The sequence below is a fragment of the Schistocerca serialis genome, chromosome 2 (assembly GCF_023864345.2).
Source record: "Schistocerca serialis cubense isolate TAMUIC-IGC-003099 chromosome 2, iqSchSeri2.2, whole genome shotgun sequence".
Classification (NCBI taxonomy): domain Eukaryota; kingdom Metazoa; phylum Arthropoda; class Insecta; order Orthoptera; family Acrididae; genus Schistocerca; species Schistocerca serialis.
Genome location: NC_064639.1, coordinates 1,124,277,000 through 1,124,293,020, shown reverse-complemented (window position 1 = coordinate 1,124,293,020; position 16,021 = coordinate 1,124,277,000). Strand labels below are relative to the sequence as shown.

The following is a 16,021-nucleotide window of genomic DNA, read 5'->3' as shown; positions in this document are numbered from 1 at the left end:
CCAGGCTGACAAAAGAACTGTCGTGTGTGCATTCGCGGACGAGAGAAAGTCTGAGGCAAGTTCGAGTGAACAAGGATGGACTCATCGGGTCCGTCGTTTCCGTAGTGGAGCGGTTATCACGTCTGCTTCACACGCAGAAGGTCCCCGGTTCGATCCCGGGCGGGAACAGTATTTTCCTGCCTATGTCGTATTGTCCTCCAATGAGCCACGTCGTGTGTGGATCTGCTGCATATCCCTTCGTTTTGCAAGTACCACATTTATTGAATTTTTTAGTTACGATGGCAACATCACTACAAGTTGTCTGTGAAGTAAGGTGCACACAAGCAGTTTCCGTGGTGTAGCGGTTATCACGTCTGCCTAACACGCAGAAGGTCCCCGGTTCGATCCCGGGCGGAAACACTTTTTCATCACTTTAAGCAAGACGTACTAACCTGCATCTGCTACCATCTGTACCCGAAACCTTCGTAATCGCCTTCACGCGTCGGACCCGAGTGCCAATTGCTCACATCGAATAAGAAATTCATTTGATATTGACGGCGAGCTTTTTGCGCTGACTCAGCCACTGACGTGCGATCAGTTTGCACAAAACGCTAGGGCTCGTCCGGGATTTGAACCCGGGACCTCCGGCACCCTAAGCAGGAATCATACCCCTAGACCAACGAGCCCTGTGACACGGCGAATGCCAAATATTCCAGTCCCTCGATGTCGTCCAGGGTGCCCTGGAAGTCTCGTGTACGCTGGCGGGATGGGGGCGGCGCGAATTCCCGCGGTCGGCGGCCTTCCTGGGCTATTGGTACCTTCATGTAGAGCTGCCGCTGGGCTCGCACTGCCTGCTGCTGAGAAAGTGATTGCTTTTGCTGATATGACTTGCAATAACGACTGCGCGAAACGCCGCTATCTCGTTAGGGGTGCTACGGCAGACACCCTCTCGAGCACCCCGAAGACTTCTTGAGCCCTCGGCTGTGATGGGTTCCAGGCTGACAAAAGAACTGTCGTGTGTGCATTCGCGGACGAGAGAAAGTCTGAGGCAAGTTCGAGTGAACAAGGATGGACTCCTCGGGTCCGTCGTTTCCGTAGTGAAGCGGTTATCACGTCTGCTTCACACGCAGAAGGTCCCCGGTTCGATCCGGGGCGGGAACAGTATTTTCCTGCCTATGTCGTATTGTCCTCCAATGAGCCACGTCGTGTGTGGATCTGCTGCATATCCCTTCGTTTTGCAAGTACCACATTTATTGAATTTTTTAGTTACGATGGCAACATCACTACAAGTTGTCTGTGAAGTAAGGAGCACACAAGCAGTTTCCGTGGTGTAGCGGTTATCACGTCTGCCTAACACGCAGAAGGTCCCCGGTTCGATCCCGGGCGGAAACACTTTTTCATCACTTTAAGCAAGACGTACTAACCTGCATCTGCTACCATCTGTACCCGAAACCTTCGTAATCGCCTTCACGCGTCGGACCCGAGTGCCAATTGCTCACATCGAATAAGAAATTCATTTGATATTGACGGCGAGCTTTTTGCGCTGACTCAGCCACTGACGTGCGATCAGTTTGCACAAAACGCTAGGGCTCGTCCGGGATTTGAACCCGGGACCTCCTGCACCCTAAGCAGGAATCATACCCCTAGACCAACGAGCCCTGTGACACGGCGAATGCCAAATATTCCAGTCCCTCGATGTCGTCCAGGGTGCCCTGGAAGTCTCGTGTACGCTGGCGGGATGGGGGCGGCGCGAATTCCCGCGGTCGGCGGCCTTCCTGGGCTATTGGTACCTTCATGTAGAGCTGCCGCTGGGCTCGCACTGCCTGCTGCTGAGAAAGTGATTGCTTTTGCTGATATGACTTGCAATAACGACTGCGCGAAACGCCGCTATCTCGTTAGGGGTGCTACGGCAGACACCCTCTCGAGCACCCCGAAGACTTCTTGAGCCCTCGGCTGTGATGGGTTCCAGGCTGACAAAAGAACTGTCGTGTGTGCATTCGCGGACGAGAGAAAGTCTGAGGCAAGTTCGAGTGAACAAGGATGGACTCATCGGGTCCGTCGTTTCCGTAGTGGAGCGGTTATCACGTCTGCTTCACACGCAGAAGGTCCCCGGTTCGATCCCGGGCGGGAACAGTATTTTCCTGCCTATGTCGTATTGTCCTCCAATGAGCCACGTCGTGTGTGGATCTGCTGCATATCCCTTCGTTTTGCAAGTACCACATTTATTGAATTTTTTAGTTACGATGGCAACATCACTACAAGTTGTCTGTGAAGTAAGGTGCACACAAGCAGTTTCCGTGGTGTAGCGGTTATCACGTCTGCCTAACACGCAGAAGGTCCCCGGTTCGATCCCGGGCGGAAACACTTTTTCATCACTTTAAGCAAGACGTACTAACCTGCATCTGCTACCATCTGTACCCGAAACCTTCGTAATCGCCTTCACGCGTCGGACCCGAGTGCCAATTGCTCACATCGAATAAGAAATTCATTTGATATTGACGGCGAGCTTTTTGCGCTGACTCAGCCACTGACGTGCGATCAGTTTGCACAAAACGCTAGGGCTCGTCCGGGATTTGAACCCGGGACCTCCGGCACCCTAAGCAGGAATCATACCCCTAGACCAACGAGCCCTGTGACACGGCGAATGCCAAATATTCCAGTCCCTCGATGTCGTCCAGGGTGCCCTGGAAGTCTCGTGTACGCTGGCGGGATGGGGGCGGCGCGAATTCCCGCGGTCGGCGGCCTTCCTGGGCTATTGGTACCTTCATGTAGAGCTGCCGCTGGGCTCGCACTGCCTGCTGCTGAGAAAGTGATTGCTTTTGCTGATATGACTTGCAATAACGACTGCGCGAAACGCCGCTATCTCGTTAGGGGTGCTACGGCAGACACCCTCTCGAGCAACCCGAAGACTTCTTGAGCCCTCGGCTGTGATGGGTTCCAGGCTGACAAAAGAACTGTCGTGTGTGCATTCGCGGACGAGAGAAAGTCTGAGGCAAGTTCGAGTGAACAAGGATGGACTCCTCGGGTCCGTCGTTTCCGTAGTGTAGCGGTTATCACGTCTGCTTCACACGCAGAAGGTCCACGGTTCGATCCCGGGCGGGAACATTATTTTCCTGCCTATGTCGTATTGTCCTCCAATGAGCCACGTCGTGTGTGGATCTGCTGCATATCCCTTCGTTTTGCAAGTACCACATTTATTGAATTTTTTAGTTACGATGGCAACATCACTACAAGTTGTCTGTGAAGTAAGGAGCACACAAGCAGTTTCCGTGGTGTAGCGGTTATCACGTCTGCCTAACACGCAGAAGGTCCCCGGTTCGATCCCGGGCGGAAACACTTTTTCATCACTTTAAGCAAGACGTACTAACCTGCATCTGCTACCATCTGTACCCGAAACCTTCGTAATCGCCTTCACGCGTCGGACCCGAGTGCCAATTGCTCACATCGAATAAGAAATTCATTTGATATTGACGGCGAGCTTTTTGCGCTGACTCAGCCACTGACGTGCGATCAGTTTGCACAAAACGCTAGGGCTCGTCCGGGATTTGAACCCGGGACCTCCTGCACCCTAAGCAGGAATCATACCCCTAGACCAACGAGCCCTGTGACACGGCGAATGCCAAATATTCCAGTCCCTCGATGTCGTCCAGGGTGCCCTGGAAGTCTCGTGTACGCTGGCGGGATGGGGGCGGCGCGAATTCCCGCGGTCGGCGGCCTTCCTGGGCTATTGGTACCTTCATGTAGAGCTGCCGCTGGGCTCGCACTGCCTGCTGCTGAGAAAGTGATTGCTTTTGCTGATATGACTTGCAATAACGACTGCGCGAAACGCCGCTATCTCGTTAGGGGTGCTACGGCAGACACCCTCTCGAGCACCCCGAAGACTTCTTGAGCCCTCGGCTGTGATGGGTTCCAGGCTGACAAAAGAACTGTCGTGTGTGCATTCGCGGACGAGAGAAAGTCTGAGGCAAGTTCGAGTGAACAAGGATGGACTCATCGGGTCCGTCGTTTCCGTAGTGGAGCGGTTATCACGTCTGCTTCACACGCAGAAGGTCCCCGGTTCGATCCCGGGCGGGAACAGTATTTTCCTGCCTATGTCGTATTGTCCTCCAATGAGCCACGTCGTGTGTGGATCTGCTGCATATCCCTTCGTTTTGCAAGTACCACATTTATTGAATTTTTTAGTTACGATGGCAACATCACTACAAGTTGTCTGTGAAGTAAGGTGCACACAAGCAGTTTCCGTGGTGTAGCGGTTATCACGTCTGCCTAACACGCAGAAGGTCCCCGGTTCGATCCCGGGCGGAAACACTTTTTCATCACTTTAAGCAAGACGTACTAACCTGCATCTGCTACCATCTGTACCCGAAACCTTCGTAATCGCCTTCACGCGTCGGACCCGAGTGCCAATTGCTCACATCGAATAAGAAATTCATTTGATATTGACGGCGAGCTTTTTGCGCTGACTCAGCCACTGACGTGCGATCAGTTTGCACAAAACGCTAGGGCTCGTCCGGGATTTGAACCCGGGACCTCCGGCACCCTAAGCAGGAATCATACCCCTAGACCAACGAGCCCTGTGACACGGCGAATGCCAAATATTCCAGTCCCTCGATGTCGTCCAGGGTGCCCTGGAAGTCTCGTGTACGCTGGCGGGATGGGGGCGGCGCGAATTCCCGCGGTCGGCGGCCTTCCTGGGCTATTGGTACCTTCATGTAGAGCTGCCGCTGGGCTCGCACTGCCTGCTGCTGAGAAAGTGATTGCTTTTGCTGATATGACTTGCAATAACGACTGCGCGAAACGCCGCTATCTCGTTAGGGGTGCTACGGCAGACACCCTCTCGAGCACCCCGAAGACTTCTTGAGCCCTCGGCTGTGATGGGTTCCAGGCTGACAAAAGAACTGTCGTGTGTGCATTCGCGGACGAGAGAAAGTCTGAGGCAAGTTCGAGTGAACAAGGATGGACTCCTCGGGTCCGTCGTTTCCGTAGTGAAGCGGTTATCACGTCTGCTTCACACGCAGAAGGTCCCCGGTTCGATCCGGGGCGGGAACAGTATTTTCCTGCCTATGTCGTATTGTCCTCCAATGAGCCACGTCGTGTGTGGATCTGCTGCATATCCCTTCGTTTTGCAAGTACCACATTTATTGAATTTTTTAGTTACGATGGCAACATCACTACAAGTTGTCTGTGAAGTAAGGAGCACACAAGCAGTTTCCGTGGTGTAGCGGTTATCACGTCTGCCTAACACGCAGAAGGTCCCCGGTTCGATCCCGGGCGGAAACACTTTTTCATCACTTTAAGCAAGACGTACTAACCTGCATCTGCTACCATCTGTACCCGAAACCTTCGTAATCGCCTTCACGCGTCGGACCCGAGTGCCAATTGCTCACATCGAATAAGAAATTCATTTGATATTGACGGCGAGCTTTTTGCGCTGACTCAGCCACTGACGTGCGATCAGTTTGCACAAAACGCTAGGGCTCGTCCGGGATTTGAACCCGGGACCTCCTGCACCCTAAGCAGGAATCATACCCCTAGACCAACGAGCCCTGTGACACGGCGAATGCCAAATATTCCAGTCCCTCGATGTCGTCCAGGGTGCCCTGGAAGTCTCGTGTACGCTGGCGGGATGGGGGCGGCGCGAATTCCCGCGGTCGGCGGCCTTCCTGGGCTATTGGTACCTTCATGTAGAGCTGCCGCTGGGCTCGCACTGCCTGCTGCTGAGAAAGTGATTGCTTTTGCTGATATGACTTGCAATAACGACTGCGCGAAACGCCGCTATCTCGTTAGGGGTGCTACGGCAGACACCCTCTCGAGCAACCCGAAGACTTCTTGAGCCCTCGGCTGTGATGGGTTCCAGGCTGACAAAAGAACTGTCGTGTGTGCATTCGCGGACGAGAGAAAGTCTGAGGCAAGTTCGAGTGAACAAGGATGGACTCCTCGGGTCCGTCGTTTCCGTAGTGTAGCGGTTATCACGTCTGCTTCACACGCAGAAGGTCCACGGTTCGATCCGGGGCGGGAACAGTATTTTCCTGCCTATGTCGTATTGTCCTCCAATGAGCCACGTCGTGTGTGGATCTGCTGCATATCCCTTCGTTTTGCAAGTACCACATTTATTGAATTTTTTAGTTACGATGGCAACATCACTACAAGTTGTCTGTGAAGTAAGGAGCACACAAGCAGTTTCCGTGGTGTAGCGGTTATCACGTCTGCCTAACACGCAGAAGGTCCCCGGTTCGATCCCGGGCGGAAACACTTTTTCATCACTTTAAGCAAGACGTACTAACCTGCATCTGCTACCATCTGTACCCGAAACCTTCGTAATCGCCTTCACGCGTCGGACCCGAGTGCCAATTGCTCACATCGAATAAGAAATTCATTTGATATTGACGGCGAGCTTTTTGCGCTGACTCAGCCACTGACGTGCGATCAGTTTGCACAAAACGCTAGGGCTCGTCCGGGATTTGAACCCGGGACCTCCTGCACCCTAAGCAGGAATCATACCCCTAGACCAACGAGCCCTGTGACACTGCGAATGCCAAATATTCAAGTCCCTCGATGTCGTCCAGGGTGCCCTGGAAGTCTCGTGTACGCTGGCGGGATGGGGGCGGCGCGAATTCCCGCGGTCGGCGGCCTTCCTGGGCTATTGGTACCTTCATGTAGAGCTGCCGCTGGGCTCGCACTGCCTGCTGCTGAGAAAGTGATTGCTTTTGCTGATATGACTTGCAATAACGACTGCGCGAAACGCCGCTATCTCGTTAGGGGTGCTACGGCAGACACCCTCTCGAGCACCCCGAAGACTTCTTGAGCCCTCGGCTGTGATGGGTTCCAGGCTGACAAAAGAACTGTCGTGTGTGCATTCGCGGACGAGAGAAAGTCTGAGGCAAGTTCGAGTGAACAAGGATGGACTCCTCGGGTCCGTCGTTTCCGTAGTGGAGCGGTTATCACGTCTGCTTCACACGCAGAAGGTCCCCGGTTCGATCCCGGGCGGGAACAGTATTTTCCTGCCTATGTCGTATTGTCCTCCAATGAGCCACGTCGTGTGTGGATCTGCTGCATATCCCTTCGTTTTGCAAGTACCACATTTATTGAATTTTTTAGTTACGATGGCAACATCACTACAAGTTGTCTGTGAAGTAAGGTGCACACAAGCAGTTTCCGTGGTGTAGCGGTTATCACGTCTGCCTAACACGCAGAAGGTCCCCGGTTCGATCCCGGGCGGAAACACTTTTTCATCACTTTAAGCAAGACGTACTAACCTGCATCTGCTACCATCTGTACCCGAAACCTTCGTAATCGCCTTCACGCGTCGGACCCGAGTGCCAATTGCTCACATCGAATAAGAAATTCATTTGATATTGACGGCGAGCTTTTTGCGCTGACTCAGCCACTGACGTGCGATCAGTTTGCACAAAACGCTAGGGCTCGTCCGGGATTTGAACCCGGGACCTCCGGCACCCTAAGCAGGAATCATACCCCTAGACCAACGAGCCCTGTGACACGGCGAATGCCAAATATTCCAGTCCCTCGATGTCGTCCAGGGTGCCCTGGAAGTCTCGTGTACGCTGGCGGGATGGGGGCGGCGCGAATTCCCGCGGTCGGCGGCCTTCCTGGGCTATTGGTACCTTCATGTAGAGCTGCCGCTGGGCTCGCACTGCCTGCTGCTGAGAAAGTGATTGCTTTTGCTGATATGACTTGCAATAACGACTGCGCGAAACGCCGCTATCTCGTTAGGGGTGCTACGGCAGACACCCTCTCGAGCACCCCGAAGACTTCTTGAGCCCTCGGCTGTGATGGGTTCCAGGCTGACAAAAGAACTGTCGTGTGTGCATTCGCGGACGAGAGAAAGTCTGAGGCAAGTTCGAGTGAACAAGGATGGACTCCTCGGGTCCGTCGTTTCCGTAGTGAAGCGGTTATCACGTCTGCTTCACACGCAGAAGGTCCCCGGTTCGATCCGGGGCGGGAACAGTATTTTCCTGCCTATGTCGTATTGTCCTCCAATGAGCCACGTCGTGTGTGGATCTGCTGCATATCCCTTCGTTTTGCAAGTACCACATTTATTGAATTTTTTAGTTACGATGGCAACATCACTACAAGTTGTCTGTGAAGTAAGGAGCACACAAGCAGTTTCCGTGGTGTAGCGGTTATCACGTCTGCCTAACACGCAGAAGGTCCCCGGTTCGATCCCGGGCGGAAACACTTTTTCATCACTTTAAGCAAGACGTACTAACCTGCATCTGCTACCATCTGTACCCGAAACCTTCGTAATCGCCTTCACGCGTCGGACCCGAGTGCCAATTGCTCACATCGAATAAGAAATTCATTTGATATTGACGGCGAGCTTTTTGCGCTGACTCAGCCACTGACGTGCGATCAGTTTGCACAAAACGCTAGGGCTCGTCCGGGATTTGAACCCGGGACCTCCTGCACCCTAAGCAGGAATCATACCCCTAGACCAACGAGCCCTGTGACACTGCGAATGCCAAATATTCAAGTCCCTCGATGTCGTCCAGGGTGCCCTGGAAGTCTCGTGTACGCTGGCGGGATGGGGGCGGCGCGAATTCCCGCGGTCGGCGGCCTTCCTGGGCTATTGGTACCTTCATGTAGAGCTGCCGCTGGGCTCGCACTGCCTGCTGCTGAGAAAGTGATTGCTTTTGCTGATATGACTTGCAATAACGACTGCGCGAAACGCCGCTATCTCGTTAGGGGTGCTACGGCAGACACCCTCTCGAGCACCCCGAAGACTTCTTGAGCCCTCGGCTGTGATGGGTTCCAGGCTGACAAAAGAACTGTCGTGTGTGCATTCGCGGACGAGAGAAAGTCTGAGGCAAGTTCGAGTGAACAAGGATGGACTCATCGGGTCCGTCGTTTCCGTAGTGGAGCGGTTATCACGTCTGCTTCACACGCAGAAGGTCCCCGGTTCGATCCCGGGCGGGAACAGTATTTTCCTGCCTATGTCGTATTGTCCTCCAATGAGCCACGTCGTGTGTGGATCTGCTGCATATCCCTTCGTTTTGCAAGTACCACATTTATTGAATTTTTTAGTTACGATGGCAACATCACTACAAGTTGTCTGTGAAGTAAGGAGCACACAAGCAGTTTCCGTGGTGTAGCGGTTATCACGTCTGCCTAACACGCAGAAGGTCCCCGGTTCGATCCCGGGCGGAAACACTTTTTCATCACTTTAAGCAAGACGTACTAACCTGCATCTGCTACCATCTGTACCCGAAACCTTCGTAATCGCCTTCACGCGTCGGACCCGAGTGCCAATTGCTCACATCGAATAAGAAATTCATTTGATATTGACGGCGAGCTTTTTGCGCTGACTCAGCCACTGACGTGCGATCAGTTTGCACAAAACGCTAGGGCTCGTCCGGGATTTGAACCCGGGACCTCCTGCACCCTAAGCAGGAATCATACCCCTAGACCAACGAGCCCTGTGACACTGCGAATGCCAAATATTCAAGTCCCTCGATGTCGTCCAGGGTGCCCTGGAAGTCTCGTGTACGCTGGCGGGATGGGGGCGGCGCGAATTCCCGCGGTCGGCGGCCTTCCTGGGCTATTGGTACCTTCATGTAGAGCTGCCGCTGGGCTCGCACTGCCTGCTGCTGAGAAAGTGATTGCTTTTGCTGATATGACTTGCAATAACGACTGCGCGAAACGCCGCTATCTCGTTAGGGGTGCTACGGCAGACACCCTCTCGAGCACCCCGAAGACTTCTTGAGCCCTCGGCTGTGATGGGTTCCAGGCTGACAAAAGAACTGTCGTGTGTGCATTCGCGGACGAGAGAAAGTCTGAGGCAAGTTCGAGTGAACAAGGATGGACTCATCGGGTCCGTCGTTTCCGTAGTGGAGCGGTTATCACGTCTGCTTCACACGCAGAAGGTCCCCGGTTCGATCCCGGGCGGGAACAGTATTTTCCTGCCTATGTCGTATTGTCCTCCAATGAGCCACGTCGTGTGTGGATCTGCTGCATATCCCTTCGTTTTGCAAGTACCACATTTATTGAATTTTTTAGTTACGATGGCAACATCACTACAAGTTGTCTGTGAAGTAAGGTGCACACAAGCAGTTTCCGTGGTGTAGCGGTTATCACGTCTGCCTAACACGCAGAAGGTCCCCGGTTCGATCCCGGGCGGAAACACTTTTTCATCACTTTAAGCAAGACGTACTAACCTGCATCTGCTACCATCTGTACCCGAAACCTTCGTAATCGCCTTCACGCGTCGGACCCGAGTGCCAATTGCTCACATCGAATAAGAAATTCATTTGATATTGACGGCGAGCTTTTTGCGCTGACTCAGCCACTGACGTGCGATCAGTTTGCACAAAACGCTAGGGCTCGTCCGGGATTTGAACCCGGGACCTCCGGCACCCTAAGCAGGAATCATACCCCTAGACCAACGAGCCCTGTGACACGGCGAATGCCAAATATTCCAGTCCCTCGATGTCGTCCAGGGTGCCCTGGAAGTCTCGTGTACGCTGGCGGGATGGGGGCGGCGCGAATTCCCGCGGTCGGCGGCCTTCCTGGGCTATTGGTACCTTCATGTAGAGCTGCCGCTGGGCTCGCACTGCCTGCTGCTGAGAAAGTGATTGCTTTTGCTGATATGACTTGCAATAACGACTGCGCGAAACGCCGCTATCTCGTTAGGGGTGCTACGGCAGACACCCTCTCGAGCACCCCGAAGACTTCTTGAGCCCTCGGCTGTGATGGGTTCCAGGCTGACAAAAGAACTGTCGTGTGTGCATTCGCGGACGAGAGAAAGTCTGAGGCAAGTTCGAGTGAACAAGGATGGACTCCTCGGGTCCGTCGTTTCCGTAGTGAAGCGGTTATCACGTCTGCTTCACACGCAGAAGGTCCCCGGTTCGATCCGGGGCGGGAACAGTATTTTCCTGCCTATGTCGTATTGTCCTCCAATGAGCCACGTCGTGTGTGGATCTGCTGCATATCCCTTCGTTTTGCAAGTACCACATTTATTGAATTTTTTAGTTACGATGGCAACATCACTACAAGTTGTCTGTGAAGTAAGGAGCACACAAGCAGTTTCCGTGGTGTAGCGGTTATCACGTCTGCCTAACACGCAGAAGGTCCCCGGTTCGATCCCGGGCGGAAACACTTTTTCATCACTTTAAGCAAGACGTACTAACCTGCATCTGCTACCATCTGTACCCGAAACCTTCGTAATCGCCTTCACGCGTCGGACCCGAGTGCCAATTGCTCACATCGAATAAGAAATTCATTTGATATTGACGGCGAGCTTTTTGCGCTGACTCAGCCACTGACGTGCGATCAGTTTGCACAAAACGCTAGGGCTCGTCCGGGATTTGAACCCGGGACCTCCTGCACCCTAAGCAGGAATCATACCCCTAGACCAACGAGCCCTGTGACACTGCGAATGCCAAATATTCAAGTCCCTCGATGTCGTCCAGGGTGCCCTGGAAGTCTCGTGTACGCTGGCGGGATGGGGGCGGCGCGAATTCCCGCGGTCGGCGGCCTTCCTGGGCTATTGGTACCTTCATGTAGAGCTGCCGCTGGGCTCGCACTGCCTGCTGCTGAGAAAGTGATTGCTTTTGCTGATATGACTTGCAATAACGACTGCGCGAAACGCCGCTATCTCGTTAGGGGTGCTACGGCAGACACCCTCTCGAGCACCCCGAAGACTTCTTGAGCCCTCGGCTGTGATGGGTTCCAGGCTGACAAAAGAACTGTCGTGTGTGCATTCGCGGACGAGAGAAAGTCTGAGGCAAGTTCGAGTGAACAAGGATGGACTCATCGGGTCCGTCGTTTCCGTAGTGGAGCGGTTATCACGTCTGCTTCACACGCAGAAGGTCCCCGGTTCGATCCCGGGCGGGAACAGTATTTTCCTGCCTATGTCGTATTGTCCTCCAATGAGCCACGTCGTGTGTGGATCTGCTGCATATCCCTTCGTTTTGCAAGTACCACATTTATTGAATTTTTTAGTTACGATGGCAACATCACTACAAGTTGTCTGTGAAGTAAGGTGCACACAAGCAGTTTCCGTGGTGTAGCGGTTATCACGTCTGCCTAACACGCAGAAGGTCCCCGGTTCGATCCCGGGCGGAAACACTTTTTCATCACTTTAAGCAAGACGTACTAACCTGCATCTGCTACCATCTGTACCCGAAACCTTCGTAATCGCCTTCACGCGTCGGACCCGAGTGCCAATTGCTCACATCGAATAAGAAATTCATTTGATATTGACGGCGAGCTTTTTGCGCTGACTCAGCCACTGACGTGCGATCAGTTTGCACAAAACGCTAGGGCTCGTCCGGGATTTGAACCCGGGACCTCCGGCACCCTAAGCAGGAATCATACCCCTAGACCAACGAGCCCTGTGACACGGCGAATGCCAAATATTCCAGTCCCTCGATGTCGTCCAGGGTGCCCTGGAAGTCTCGTGTACGCTGGCGGGATGGGGGCGGCGCGAATTCCCGCGGTCGGCGGCCTTCCTGGGCTATTGGTACCTTCATGTAGAGCTGCCGCTGGGCTCGCACTGCCTGCTGCTGAGAAAGTGATTGCTTTTGCTGATATGACTTGCAATAACGACTGCGCGAAACGCCGCTATCTCGTTAGGGGTGCTACGGCAGACACCCTCTCGAGCACCCCGAAGACTTCTTGAGCCCTCGGCTGTGATGGGTTCCAGGCTGACAAAAGAACTGTCGTGTGTGCATTCGCGGACGAGAGAAAGTCTGAGGCAAGTTCGAGTGAACAAGGATGGACTCCTCGGGTCCGTCGTTTCCGTAGTGAAGCGGTTATCACGTCTGCTTCACACGCAGAAGGTCCCCGGTTCGATCCGGGGCGGGAACAGTATTTTCCTGCCTATGTCGTATTGTCCTCCAATGAGCCACGTCGTGTGTGGATCTGCTGCATATCCCTTCGTTTTGCAAGTACCACATTTATTGAATTTTTTAGTTACGATGGCAACATCACTACAAGTTGTCTGTGAAGTAAGGAGCACACAAGCAGTTTCCGTGGTGTAGCGGTTATCACGTCTGCCTAACACGCAGAAGGTCCCCGGTTCGATCCCGGGCGGAAACACTTTTTCATCACTTTAAGCAAGACGTACTAACCTGCATCTGCTACCATCTGTACCCGAAACCTTCGTAATCGCCTTCACGCGTCGGACCCGAGTGCCAATTGCTCACATCGAATAAGAAATTCATTTGATATTGACGGCGAGCTTTTTGCGCTGACTCAGCCACTGACGTGCGATCAGTTTGCACAAAACGCTAGGGCTCGTCCGGGATTTGAACCCGGGACCTCCTGCACCCTAAGCAGGAATCATACCCCTAGACCAACGAGCCCTGTGACACTGCGAATGCCAAATATTCAAGTCCCTCGATGTCGTCCAGGGTGCCCTGGAAGTCTCGTGTACGCTGGCGGGATGGGGGCGGCGCGAATTCCCGCGGTCGGCGGCCTTCCTGGGCTATTGGTACCTTCATGTAGAGCTGCCGCTGGGCTCGCACTGCCTGCTGCTGAGAAAGTGATTGCTTTTGCTGATATGACTTGCAATAACGACTGCGCGAAACGCCGCTATCTCGTTAGGGGTGCTACGGCAGACACCCTCTCGAGCACCCCGAAGACTTCTTGAGCCCTCGGCTGTGATGGGTTCCAGGCTGACAAAAGAACTGTCGTGTGTGCATTCGCGGACGAGAGAAAGTCTGAGGCAAGTTCGAGTGAACAAGGATGGACTCATCGGGTCCGTCGTTTCCGTAGTGGAGCGGTTATCACGTCTGCTTCACACGCAGAAGGTCCCCGGTTCGATCCCGGGCGGGAACAGTATTTTCCTGCCTATGTCGTATTGTCCTCCAATGAGCCACGTCGTGTGTGGATCTGCTGCATATCCCTTCGTTTTGCAAGTACCACATTTATTGAATTTTTTAGTTACGATGGCAACATCACTACAAGTTGTCTGTGAAGTAAGGTGCACACAAGCAGTTTCCGTGGTGTAGCGGTTATCACGTCTGCCTAACACGCAGAAGGTCCCCGGTTCGATCCCGGGCGGAAACACTTTTTCATCACTTTAAGCAAGACGTACTAACCTGCATCTGCTACCATCTGTACCCGAAACCTTCGTAATCGCCTTCACGCGTCGGACCCGAGTGCCAATTGCTCACATCGAATAAGAAATTCATTTGATATTGACGGCGAGCTTTTTGCGCTGACTCAGCCACTGACGTGCGATCAGTTTGCACAAAACGCTAGGGCTCGTCCAGGATTTGAACCCGGGACCTCCTGCACCCTAAGCAGGAATCATACCCCTAGACCAACGAGCCCTGTGACACGGCGAATGCCAAATATTCCAGTCCCTCGATGTCGTCCAGGGTGCCCTGGAAGTCTCGTGTACGCTGGCGGGATGGGGGCGGCGCGAATTCCCGCGGTCGGCGGCCTTCCTGGGCTATTGGTACCTTCATGTAGAGCTGCCGCTGGGCTCGCACTGCCTGCTGCTGAGAAAGTGATTGCTTTTGCTGATATGACTTGCAATAACGACTGCGCGAAACGCCGCTATCTCGTTAGGGGTGCTACGGCAGACACCCTCTCGAGCAACCCGAAGACTTCTTGAGCCCTCGGCTGTGATGGGTTCCAGGCTGACAAAAGAACTGTCGTGTGTGCATTCGCGGACGAGAGAAAGTCTGAGGCAAGTTCGAGTGAACAAGGATGGACTCCTCGGGTCCGTCGTTTCCGTAGTGTAGCGGTTATCACGTCTGCTTCACACGCAGAAGGTCCACGGTTCGATCCCGGGCGGGAACAGTATTTTCCTGCCTATGTCGTATTGTCCTCCAATGAGCCACGTCGTGTGTGGATCTGCTGCATATCCCTTCGTTCTGCAAGTACCACATTTATTGAATTTTTTAGTTACGATGGCAACATCACTACAAGTTGTCTGTGAAGTAAGGTGCACACAAGCAGTTTCCGTGGTGTAGCGGTTATCACGTCTGCCTAACACGCAGAAGGTCCCCGGTTCGATCCCGGGCGGAAACACTTTTTCATCACTTTAAGCAAGACGTACTAACCTGCATCTGCTACCATCTGTACCCGAAACCTTCGTAATCGCCTTCACGCGTCGGACCCGAGTGCCAATTGCTCACATCGAATAAGAAATTCATTTGATATTGACGGCGAGCTTTTTGCGCTGACTCAGCCACTGACGTGCGATCAGTTTGCACAAAACGCTGGGGCTCGTCCGGGATTTGAACCCGGGACCTCCTGCACCCTAAGCAGGAATGATACCCCTAGACCAACGAGCCCTGTGACACAGCGAATGCCAAATATTCCAGTCCTTCGATGTCGTCTAGGGTGCCCTGGAAGTGTCGTGTACGCTGGCGGGATGGGGGCTGCGCGAATTCCCGCGGTCGGCGGCCTTCCTGGGCTATTGGTACCTTCATGTAGAGCTGCCGCTGGGCTCGCACTGCCTGCTGCTGAGAAAGTGATTGCTTTTGCTGATATGACTTGCAATAACGACTGCGCGAAACGCCGCTATCTCGTTAGGGGTGCTACGGCAGACACCCTCTCGAGCACCCCGAAGACTTCTTGAGCCCTCGGCTGTGATGGGTTCCAGGCTGACAAAAGAACTGTCGTGTGTGCATTCGCGGACGAGAGAAAGTCTGAGGCAAGTTCGAGTGAACAAGGATGGACTCCTCGGGTCCGTCGTTTCCGTAGTGGAGCGGTTATCACGTCTGCTTCACACGCAGAAGGTCCCCGGTTCGATCCCGGGCGGGAACAGTATTTTCCTGCCTATGTCGTATTGTCCTCCAATGAGCCACGTCGTGTGTGGATCTGCTGCATATCCCTTCGTTTTGCAAGTACCACATTTATTGAATTTTTTAGTTACGATGGCAACATCACTACAAGTTGTCTGTGAAGTAAGGAGCACACAAGCAGTTTCCGTGGTGTAGCGGTTATCACGTCTGCCTAACACGCAGAAGGTCCCCGGTTCGATCCCGGGCGGAAACACTTTTTCATCACTTTAAGCAAGACGTACTAACCTGCATCTGCTACCATCTGTACCCGAAACCTTCGTAAT

General features: G+C 53.5%; 50 non-coding genes across 50 annotated transcripts; 34 read left to right on the top strand and 16 right to left on the bottom strand.

Annotated features, from left to right (window-relative positions):
- Positions 1 to 95: 95 nt before the first annotated feature.
- On the top strand, positions 96 to 168 carry Trnav-cac (transfer RNA valine (anticodon CAC)). Its single transcript has one exon. It is a non-coding gene; the product is annotated as a tRNA-Val (tRNA).
- Positions 169 to 326: 158 nt separating this feature from the next.
- Positions 327 to 399, top strand: Trnav-aac (transfer RNA valine (anticodon AAC)). Its single transcript has one exon. It is a non-coding gene; the product is annotated as a tRNA-Val (tRNA).
- A 194-nt stretch (positions 400 to 593) lies between these two features.
- Positions 594 to 665, bottom strand: Trnap-agg (transfer RNA proline (anticodon AGG)). The gene has a single exon. It is a non-coding gene; the product is annotated as a tRNA-Pro (tRNA).
- A 402-nt stretch (positions 666 to 1,067) lies between these two features.
- On the top strand, positions 1,068 to 1,140 carry Trnav-cac (transfer RNA valine (anticodon CAC)). Its single transcript has one exon. It is a non-coding gene; the product is annotated as a tRNA-Val (tRNA).
- A 158-nt stretch (positions 1,141 to 1,298) lies between these two features.
- Positions 1,299 to 1,371, top strand: Trnav-aac (transfer RNA valine (anticodon AAC)). Its single transcript has one exon. It is a non-coding gene; the product is annotated as a tRNA-Val (tRNA).
- A 194-nt stretch (positions 1,372 to 1,565) lies between these two features.
- Trnap-agg (transfer RNA proline (anticodon AGG)) lies at positions 1,566 to 1,637 on the bottom strand. Its single transcript has one exon. It is a non-coding gene; the product is annotated as a tRNA-Pro (tRNA).
- A 402-nt stretch (positions 1,638 to 2,039) lies between these two features.
- On the top strand, positions 2,040 to 2,112 carry Trnav-cac (transfer RNA valine (anticodon CAC)). Its single transcript has one exon. It is a non-coding gene; the product is annotated as a tRNA-Val (tRNA).
- A 158-nt stretch (positions 2,113 to 2,270) lies between these two features.
- Positions 2,271 to 2,343, top strand: Trnav-aac (transfer RNA valine (anticodon AAC)). The gene has a single exon. It is a non-coding gene; the product is annotated as a tRNA-Val (tRNA).
- Positions 2,344 to 2,537: 194 nt separating this feature from the next.
- Trnap-agg (transfer RNA proline (anticodon AGG)) lies at positions 2,538 to 2,609 on the bottom strand. The gene has a single exon. It is a non-coding gene; the product is annotated as a tRNA-Pro (tRNA).
- Positions 2,610 to 3,011: 402 nt separating this feature from the next.
- On the top strand, positions 3,012 to 3,084 carry Trnav-cac (transfer RNA valine (anticodon CAC)). The gene has a single exon. It is a non-coding gene; the product is annotated as a tRNA-Val (tRNA).
- Positions 3,085 to 3,242: 158 nt separating this feature from the next.
- Positions 3,243 to 3,315, top strand: Trnav-aac (transfer RNA valine (anticodon AAC)). Its single transcript has one exon. It is a non-coding gene; the product is annotated as a tRNA-Val (tRNA).
- Positions 3,316 to 3,509: 194 nt separating this feature from the next.
- Trnap-agg (transfer RNA proline (anticodon AGG)) lies at positions 3,510 to 3,581 on the bottom strand. Its single transcript has one exon. It is a non-coding gene; the product is annotated as a tRNA-Pro (tRNA).
- Positions 3,582 to 3,983: 402 nt separating this feature from the next.
- On the top strand, positions 3,984 to 4,056 carry Trnav-cac (transfer RNA valine (anticodon CAC)). Its single transcript has one exon. It is a non-coding gene; the product is annotated as a tRNA-Val (tRNA).
- A 158-nt stretch (positions 4,057 to 4,214) lies between these two features.
- Positions 4,215 to 4,287, top strand: Trnav-aac (transfer RNA valine (anticodon AAC)). The gene has a single exon. It is a non-coding gene; the product is annotated as a tRNA-Val (tRNA).
- A 194-nt stretch (positions 4,288 to 4,481) lies between these two features.
- Trnap-agg (transfer RNA proline (anticodon AGG)) lies at positions 4,482 to 4,553 on the bottom strand. Its single transcript has one exon. It is a non-coding gene; the product is annotated as a tRNA-Pro (tRNA).
- Positions 4,554 to 4,955: 402 nt separating this feature from the next.
- Trnav-cac (transfer RNA valine (anticodon CAC)) lies at positions 4,956 to 5,028 on the top strand. Its single transcript has one exon. It is a non-coding gene; the product is annotated as a tRNA-Val (tRNA).
- Positions 5,029 to 5,186: 158 nt separating this feature from the next.
- On the top strand, positions 5,187 to 5,259 carry Trnav-aac (transfer RNA valine (anticodon AAC)). Its single transcript has one exon. It is a non-coding gene; the product is annotated as a tRNA-Val (tRNA).
- Positions 5,260 to 5,453: 194 nt separating this feature from the next.
- On the bottom strand, positions 5,454 to 5,525 carry Trnap-agg (transfer RNA proline (anticodon AGG)). Its single transcript has one exon. It is a non-coding gene; the product is annotated as a tRNA-Pro (tRNA).
- Positions 5,526 to 5,927: 402 nt separating this feature from the next.
- Trnav-cac (transfer RNA valine (anticodon CAC)) lies at positions 5,928 to 6,000 on the top strand. Its single transcript has one exon. It is a non-coding gene; the product is annotated as a tRNA-Val (tRNA).
- A 158-nt stretch (positions 6,001 to 6,158) lies between these two features.
- Positions 6,159 to 6,231, top strand: Trnav-aac (transfer RNA valine (anticodon AAC)). The gene has a single exon. It is a non-coding gene; the product is annotated as a tRNA-Val (tRNA).
- A 194-nt stretch (positions 6,232 to 6,425) lies between these two features.
- Trnap-agg (transfer RNA proline (anticodon AGG)) lies at positions 6,426 to 6,497 on the bottom strand. The gene has a single exon. It is a non-coding gene; the product is annotated as a tRNA-Pro (tRNA).
- Positions 6,498 to 6,899: 402 nt separating this feature from the next.
- Positions 6,900 to 6,972, top strand: Trnav-cac (transfer RNA valine (anticodon CAC)). Its single transcript has one exon. It is a non-coding gene; the product is annotated as a tRNA-Val (tRNA).
- A 158-nt stretch (positions 6,973 to 7,130) lies between these two features.
- Positions 7,131 to 7,203, top strand: Trnav-aac (transfer RNA valine (anticodon AAC)). Its single transcript has one exon. It is a non-coding gene; the product is annotated as a tRNA-Val (tRNA).
- Positions 7,204 to 7,397: 194 nt separating this feature from the next.
- On the bottom strand, positions 7,398 to 7,469 carry Trnap-agg (transfer RNA proline (anticodon AGG)). Its single transcript has one exon. It is a non-coding gene; the product is annotated as a tRNA-Pro (tRNA).
- A 402-nt stretch (positions 7,470 to 7,871) lies between these two features.
- Trnav-cac (transfer RNA valine (anticodon CAC)) lies at positions 7,872 to 7,944 on the top strand. Its single transcript has one exon. It is a non-coding gene; the product is annotated as a tRNA-Val (tRNA).
- A 158-nt stretch (positions 7,945 to 8,102) lies between these two features.
- Trnav-aac (transfer RNA valine (anticodon AAC)) lies at positions 8,103 to 8,175 on the top strand. The gene has a single exon. It is a non-coding gene; the product is annotated as a tRNA-Val (tRNA).
- A 194-nt stretch (positions 8,176 to 8,369) lies between these two features.
- Trnap-agg (transfer RNA proline (anticodon AGG)) lies at positions 8,370 to 8,441 on the bottom strand. The gene has a single exon. It is a non-coding gene; the product is annotated as a tRNA-Pro (tRNA).
- A 402-nt stretch (positions 8,442 to 8,843) lies between these two features.
- On the top strand, positions 8,844 to 8,916 carry Trnav-cac (transfer RNA valine (anticodon CAC)). Its single transcript has one exon. It is a non-coding gene; the product is annotated as a tRNA-Val (tRNA).
- A 158-nt stretch (positions 8,917 to 9,074) lies between these two features.
- Positions 9,075 to 9,147, top strand: Trnav-aac (transfer RNA valine (anticodon AAC)). The gene has a single exon. It is a non-coding gene; the product is annotated as a tRNA-Val (tRNA).
- Positions 9,148 to 9,341: 194 nt separating this feature from the next.
- Positions 9,342 to 9,413, bottom strand: Trnap-agg (transfer RNA proline (anticodon AGG)). The gene has a single exon. It is a non-coding gene; the product is annotated as a tRNA-Pro (tRNA).
- Positions 9,414 to 9,815: 402 nt separating this feature from the next.
- On the top strand, positions 9,816 to 9,888 carry Trnav-cac (transfer RNA valine (anticodon CAC)). The gene has a single exon. It is a non-coding gene; the product is annotated as a tRNA-Val (tRNA).
- A 158-nt stretch (positions 9,889 to 10,046) lies between these two features.
- Positions 10,047 to 10,119, top strand: Trnav-aac (transfer RNA valine (anticodon AAC)). Its single transcript has one exon. It is a non-coding gene; the product is annotated as a tRNA-Val (tRNA).
- Positions 10,120 to 10,313: 194 nt separating this feature from the next.
- Positions 10,314 to 10,385, bottom strand: Trnap-agg (transfer RNA proline (anticodon AGG)). Its single transcript has one exon. It is a non-coding gene; the product is annotated as a tRNA-Pro (tRNA).
- Positions 10,386 to 10,787: 402 nt separating this feature from the next.
- Positions 10,788 to 10,860, top strand: Trnav-cac (transfer RNA valine (anticodon CAC)). Its single transcript has one exon. It is a non-coding gene; the product is annotated as a tRNA-Val (tRNA).
- Positions 10,861 to 11,018: 158 nt separating this feature from the next.
- Positions 11,019 to 11,091, top strand: Trnav-aac (transfer RNA valine (anticodon AAC)). The gene has a single exon. It is a non-coding gene; the product is annotated as a tRNA-Val (tRNA).
- A 194-nt stretch (positions 11,092 to 11,285) lies between these two features.
- Trnap-agg (transfer RNA proline (anticodon AGG)) lies at positions 11,286 to 11,357 on the bottom strand. Its single transcript has one exon. It is a non-coding gene; the product is annotated as a tRNA-Pro (tRNA).
- Positions 11,358 to 11,759: 402 nt separating this feature from the next.
- Trnav-cac (transfer RNA valine (anticodon CAC)) lies at positions 11,760 to 11,832 on the top strand. Its single transcript has one exon. It is a non-coding gene; the product is annotated as a tRNA-Val (tRNA).
- Positions 11,833 to 11,990: 158 nt separating this feature from the next.
- Positions 11,991 to 12,063, top strand: Trnav-aac (transfer RNA valine (anticodon AAC)). Its single transcript has one exon. It is a non-coding gene; the product is annotated as a tRNA-Val (tRNA).
- Positions 12,064 to 12,257: 194 nt separating this feature from the next.
- Trnap-agg (transfer RNA proline (anticodon AGG)) lies at positions 12,258 to 12,329 on the bottom strand. The gene has a single exon. It is a non-coding gene; the product is annotated as a tRNA-Pro (tRNA).
- A 402-nt stretch (positions 12,330 to 12,731) lies between these two features.
- On the top strand, positions 12,732 to 12,804 carry Trnav-cac (transfer RNA valine (anticodon CAC)). The gene has a single exon. It is a non-coding gene; the product is annotated as a tRNA-Val (tRNA).
- Positions 12,805 to 12,962: 158 nt separating this feature from the next.
- Trnav-aac (transfer RNA valine (anticodon AAC)) lies at positions 12,963 to 13,035 on the top strand. Its single transcript has one exon. It is a non-coding gene; the product is annotated as a tRNA-Val (tRNA).
- Positions 13,036 to 13,229: 194 nt separating this feature from the next.
- Positions 13,230 to 13,301, bottom strand: Trnap-agg (transfer RNA proline (anticodon AGG)). Its single transcript has one exon. It is a non-coding gene; the product is annotated as a tRNA-Pro (tRNA).
- Positions 13,302 to 13,703: 402 nt separating this feature from the next.
- Trnav-cac (transfer RNA valine (anticodon CAC)) lies at positions 13,704 to 13,776 on the top strand. Its single transcript has one exon. It is a non-coding gene; the product is annotated as a tRNA-Val (tRNA).
- Positions 13,777 to 13,934: 158 nt separating this feature from the next.
- Positions 13,935 to 14,007, top strand: Trnav-aac (transfer RNA valine (anticodon AAC)). Its single transcript has one exon. It is a non-coding gene; the product is annotated as a tRNA-Val (tRNA).
- A 194-nt stretch (positions 14,008 to 14,201) lies between these two features.
- On the bottom strand, positions 14,202 to 14,273 carry Trnap-agg (transfer RNA proline (anticodon AGG)). The gene has a single exon. It is a non-coding gene; the product is annotated as a tRNA-Pro (tRNA).
- A 402-nt stretch (positions 14,274 to 14,675) lies between these two features.
- Trnav-cac (transfer RNA valine (anticodon CAC)) lies at positions 14,676 to 14,748 on the top strand. Its single transcript has one exon. It is a non-coding gene; the product is annotated as a tRNA-Val (tRNA).
- Positions 14,749 to 14,906: 158 nt separating this feature from the next.
- Positions 14,907 to 14,979, top strand: Trnav-aac (transfer RNA valine (anticodon AAC)). Its single transcript has one exon. It is a non-coding gene; the product is annotated as a tRNA-Val (tRNA).
- Positions 14,980 to 15,173: 194 nt separating this feature from the next.
- Positions 15,174 to 15,245, bottom strand: Trnap-agg (transfer RNA proline (anticodon AGG)). Its single transcript has one exon. It is a non-coding gene; the product is annotated as a tRNA-Pro (tRNA).
- Positions 15,246 to 15,647: 402 nt separating this feature from the next.
- Positions 15,648 to 15,720, top strand: Trnav-cac (transfer RNA valine (anticodon CAC)). The gene has a single exon. It is a non-coding gene; the product is annotated as a tRNA-Val (tRNA).
- Positions 15,721 to 15,878: 158 nt separating this feature from the next.
- Positions 15,879 to 15,951, top strand: Trnav-aac (transfer RNA valine (anticodon AAC)). The gene has a single exon. It is a non-coding gene; the product is annotated as a tRNA-Val (tRNA).
- The last annotated feature ends 70 nt before the right edge of the window (positions 15,952 to 16,021 follow it).